Raw genomic sequence first — 5,918 nt, forward strand, 5'->3', positions numbered from 1 at the left:
ACATAAAAGGGATAGATACATGATATTTTTCGATTTTTTTTTTCTTTTTTGCTGGTTTTACCTCTTTGTTAATATAACATACCATCTCTAGCATACCACATAATCCTTGTTAGCAAACCAATATATTGCATTCTGTGTTATTATCCATATTCATATAAGATAATTTACGTATATATACATATGTATGGCTTTACAAAAATAGGTTCCTGTAATGCTCTTTCTGCACCTTGCTATTCTTTCTTTTTTTAGACTTTTTATTTTGTATTGGAGTATAGCCAATTAACAATATTGAGATAGATTCAAGTGGACAGCAAAGGGACTCGGCCATACATATACATGTATCCGTTCCACCCCAAACTCCCCTCCCATCCAGGCTGCCATATCACCTTGAGCAGAGCTTCCTGTGTTATACAGTAGATCCTTGGTGGTTATCCATTTAAAATATAGCAGTGTGTACATGTTGATCCCAAACTCCCTAACTACCCTTCCCCCCTGTATCTTACTATTCTTAATACAACTCATAAAATTTTTTCTGAGTTAATAAATACACTCTACTATTTTTAATGGCTGCATAATACTCCAAAGTACAGATGTTCTGTAACTAGGTCAGCTATATCTCAGTTAAAGGCTACTTGCTTTGCTTCTATACTTGTTTGTACTAAGAACAGTGCTCCAATAAGCCCCCTTATATGGCTACCATCATAAACCTTTTAAACTATATTTTAAAATAACTTTATATAAAGATCTTTTGTTTTTATGGGAAAGATCCTAAGAATGGGTTTTTCAGGTCAAAGGGATTATGCAATGCTTATTTTAAACAATTGTCTCCAGATTGCATCCCAAAAAAGTCTGTTACAATTTATATTTCCGCCAACGCCATATGAGAGCATGTTCTTCTCCAAATCCCTGGCAGCAGTCAGCTTTGCCTTCTTATTTTTGTTTGTTTGAGGATTTTCTTTTTATTGTGGACATTTTCAAACATCTCGAAACCAAATAAAATAGCATAATGAGCCCCCCAAATATTCACAACTCAGCTTCAGCAATTATCAACATTCTGCCATTACTATAGCTTTCTTTATAATTTTTGCAAATTTATGGACATAATGTGATATACTTGCTACTTTTAAAAAATCTTGTTTTTGCATTTCTCTAACTGCTAGTGTTTCTGAGCACATTTTTCACATGTTTGGGGTTCATCTTATGTAAGTGCCTATTCATTGCATTTGTATATTTCTTGGTTGTTTTTTTCTTGTCAATGTACAGAAGCAGTTTGTATTATAGATGTTAATCTTTGTATTCTGTGTTGCTGATATTTTTGATGTTTGTTTATAATGTGTTTTGCCCTTCTAAGGATTGTAAATTTTTTATATATTTTAAGTGTATGTTTTGTTTTCTTTTACAGCATTTATATTTTCTATATCACAAAAGAAACTTACCCACTACCACTACCAAATGAAAGCTGGTACAACCACTTTGGAAAGTTGTTTAGCAGAATCTGTTGAAGAGGAACATTTATATATCCTATGACCTAGAAGTTCTGTTCCTAAGTACATAACACAACAGAAATGCGTAGATGTGGTCACCCAAAGACGTGTGCGAGAATATTCATAACACTTCATCATAACCAAAAACCGATAGAGGGGAAAAGTGGTAACGCTGGTCAACATTAGAATAGAAAAATAAATTGTGGTATGTTCACATAATGTAACACTACACAGCAACGAGAATGAGCTAACAACTACACTTGATGACTTGGACAATCTCATAAAAATAGTTTCGAAAAAGGAACCAGGGAGTTCCCTGGCAGTCCAGAGATTAGTATTCTTAGCTTCCACTGCAGAGGGGACTGGGTTCTATCCCTGGTCAGAGAACTAAGATCCTGCAAGCCGTGCAGCATGACCAAAAAAAAAAAGGAAAAGGAAACCAGACATAGAAGAGAAAATACAGTATGATTCCCTTTACATAAATATCAAAAATAAGAAAACTGATTTATGGTGTTAGAAGACAGGGTAGAGGTTATGCTTAGAATGGGGTATAAGGAACTTGGTGGTGTTGCTGGTCATTGTCTGTTTCTTGATCTGTGTACGGGTTAAACAGATGTGTTCACTTTATGACCTATGACTTGCACACTTTTCTCTAAGTATGAAGTATTTCAGTAGAAAGTTGACAAGATCCACTTGAAAACCTGCACACAGATCTTTACAGCAGCTTTATTCATAATTCCCAAGACCTGGAAGCAAACAAGATGTCTTTCCATGGGTAAATGGACAAATAAACTGTGGTACATCTAGACAAAGGATTGTTATTCAGCACTAAAAAGTGAGCTATCAAACCGTGAGAAGATGTAAGGAAACTTAAATGCATATTACTAAGTGAGAAAAGTCTGTCTGAAAATGCTACATATTGTATGATTCCAACTATATGACTTTCTGGGAAAAGCAAAACTATGGAGACAGTAAAAATATCAGTGGTTGCCAGGGATTTTGGGGAGGTGAGACAGAAATGAATAGGTGGAGTGCAGAAGACTTTTAGTGCAGTGAAAATACATTGTAACAGTGGACACATGTCACTATCCATTTGTCCAAGCTCATAGAATATATAATGCAAGCATCAACTCTAAACTGTGGACTCTGAGTGATAATGATGGGTCAGTGTAGGTTTATCACTTTTACCATTTTAGCGGAGGATGTTAATAATGGGAACAGCTCTACAATTGTAAGAAGTATGTGGGAAATCTCTGGATCTTCTATTCAAATTTGCTATTAACCTAAAACTGCTGTAAAAAATAAAATCTATTTTTCAAAAAAGAATGAAAAAGATTTACTCTCTTCCTGATGGATAATTATGCCATGGCATTTATTAAATTTTCCAATGAATTAAAATATTATCTTTATCATTTATTAAATTCTCACATATGCTGATATATATTTCTGGATTCTCTATTTGATCCCATTGATGTATTTTTGTATTTGTCAATTCCTGTGCTGAAATTATATTGATAACTCTAGTTTTACAGTATGTTCTGATATCTGGTAAGACAAGCCCCCTTCTCATTACTCTTCATTGCCACACTTCTCTTGACTACTCTCAGGCATTATTCTTATATATAATCTCTATTTTAGTCCAGTTTTAAAGGCCATGAAATAGATTCAATATAGCAATAATAGAATTTCTTAATACTTACAATTTAATTTAGAGAATAGGTATTTTAATCATTTTAAATCTTCCCATATAGCCATATCTTTTTATGTAGTCACATTTTGTTTTATAGCCTTCATAAGATTTCACAGTTTTCATATAGGTACTGTGCCTTTCTAGTTAAATTTATTCCTAAGGACTTCCTTCTTACTGCTATCATGATTGGAATATTTTTCCCATTACTAATCCTGTTTCCTCCATTCTTTTGCTAGAATGGAGCAAGGCTATTGGTTTATGTACGTGTCCAGAAGCAGAGCACAACCCGAGGTGTGGTGAATAAACGTTCCCTTTGTGCCAGGTGGAAGAAATTCATTTCCATCTGGCTTTTCCCAGCTTTTCTCCAGGATGGGTTTAAATTCAGTAGAGTCGACAAAGTGCCAGGAAGCGAGAGGGTCCCGAGTCCTTGTCCCAGCCGCCATCCCCTGAGACAGCCGTGGTCTCCTGGCATCCTGTCTCTTGTCCTTACCGGCCTGTGCTGCATTGTCCCGCTTTTCTTTCTGAAGAGTCTTTCCCCCTCCTTCTCTGTCTCTCTCCCTCTTCCTTCCTCCAGCAGGTGGCTCATATGGTAAAGAATCCATCTGCCAATGCAGGAGATGCAGGACACCCATGTTCAATCCCTGGGTCAGGAAGATCCCCTGGAGGAGGAAATGGTAACCCATTCCAGTGTTCTTGCCTGGAAAACTCCATGGACAGAGGAGCCTGGCAGTCTACAGTCCATGCTTAGCTGGTCCAAGACCCCCAAATCAGCATAATAAACTTAACTTCATAACAAAAGTGATTGTCATTCTAGAAACCAACCCAAGCTACTGAGCCAGTTGAGCCTGCCTTTATGCTTTACATTTTGTACTCTGCACATCTGTTTTAAAACGTTCATTGGCAAAGAGTCAGACATGACTGAGCACACACATGCCCACACCTCTGTATCACGCTAGGCAGTGGGAACCTCCCTAGCGCCCCCTCTGTCCAGACACAGCACGCAGCATTTCCATCCAGGAATTAAGACACAGACCCCCTTGCACTTGGATCCCAAGTGTCTACGTGGGGTCCTCTCCTTGAGTGAAGGGGCTACAGAGTGATCCCCTTTTCCCAGGGACCTGCAACATCTTCTCATCCCTTGCTCCTCCTTCCTCTTCATGTCTGGAGACTCCGCTCCACTCTCATTCTACAATCTCTTAATCTAGGTTCATGCCACGAGTTACAGAAATACTCAAAAGGTAAAAGAAGCGTCTTTTTCTCTCTTTCTGCTTCCTCATCCCTTCTCTGAGGCAACAGAGTCAGGGCAGCCTCATTCAAATAGGAGAAGGGCTGTCAGGGGGAAAAAGAAGCTCTGGTGGGGAAAACACTGTTAATATTTCAACACAGTACACACCAGACGTATAGGCACAGGGAAAAAAAAACACTGGGGGAAGTAAAAACAGAATGTTAACAGAGATGCTGTGCTTCCGAGAGGTGAAAACATGAATGAGTTTTCTAATTTATATATATTTTTAAATTTTGCTAAGTTTGTAGAATTGTTACTTATATCATTACACACACAAATTACCTAAACCAGCTCACTTGTTTGTGTTCTATGTAAGTCAAATTTATCGCATGAGAAAGTCCTACAAAGCCAAGCATAAGTAAGAAACACAATGAACGTTTTAAAACAGATGTGCAGAGTACAAAGCATAAAGCATAAAGCATAAAGGCAGGCTCAACTGGCTCAGTAGCTTGGGGTGGTTTCTAGAATGACAATCACTTTTGTTATGAAGTTAAATTTATTATGCTGATTTGGGGGTCTTGGACCAGCTAAGCATGAGGGAGTAACCAAGTGAACCAGAGGATTCATGATGTACCTATTTCTAAAAGAAGTTTTGCACCATGAGGCAGTTGGGTTTTCCAAATCTAACCATACTGATGGTTAGAGGATGTCTTAGAGCTGGGAGGTTCTTAAAAACAAAGCAAGAGACAGGAATTCTTGCTCAAGTGCTGGGGATGGGGAAACTATATGAGAAGGCAATGAGGGATTTCCACGGAATTTCCCAGGCAAGAATATTGGAGTGGGTTGCCATTTCCTTTTCCAGGGGATCTTTCCGACCCAGGGATCGAACCCACATCTCCTGCATTGCAGGTGGATTCTTTACTCCCGAGACAACAGGGAGGCCCATCTAACGCTTAGGAATCTGTAAGTATTGTGAAAACAGGGACTTTATCTTCCCTGCTTCCCAGGTTGAGATTACAAATTTAATTTAATTAATTTAACGTAATAAATATTTATTGAATGAGTAATTGATTTGCATTTCATCATCTCTCGGTAGAGGCCACTAGCATAGTAACAAACAGCACAAGCTCTGAGGTCAGCCATCTGAGTTCGAATCCGAGTTCTGAGCCTCGGCTTTTACCTTGCAAGTGCCACGAAGAGTCAGTGAGTTAATGACGGATGTAAAAGCACTTGGAACAATACTTGGCAGGTGGGAAATTCTCCATAAGGGCCTCCGTTGGGAAAATGCCTTTCCCAGGAAAGCTCGGAGCCATCCCTTGCGGGGTGTCCGGGGGTTGCGGGTGTGAGTGCGATGGGAAGGGCAGGGGAAGGAGGGAAACAGCCGCTGAGTTGCGCCCCTGCCCGAGCACCCAGCTGGCCCAGCCTGGGGCGGAGTCTCCTCCGGGCGGGCGGGGGCCGGGCGGTTCCCCGGAGGCACCGAGGGACCGGGCCAGCCGTGCGGCCGCCGTCTACGCGGGCT

Source organism: Budorcas taxicolor, chromosome 2 (genome assembly GCF_023091745.1).
Source record: "Budorcas taxicolor isolate Tak-1 chromosome 2, Takin1.1, whole genome shotgun sequence".
Taxonomy (NCBI): Eukaryota; Metazoa; Chordata; class Mammalia; order Artiodactyla; family Bovidae; genus Budorcas; species Budorcas taxicolor.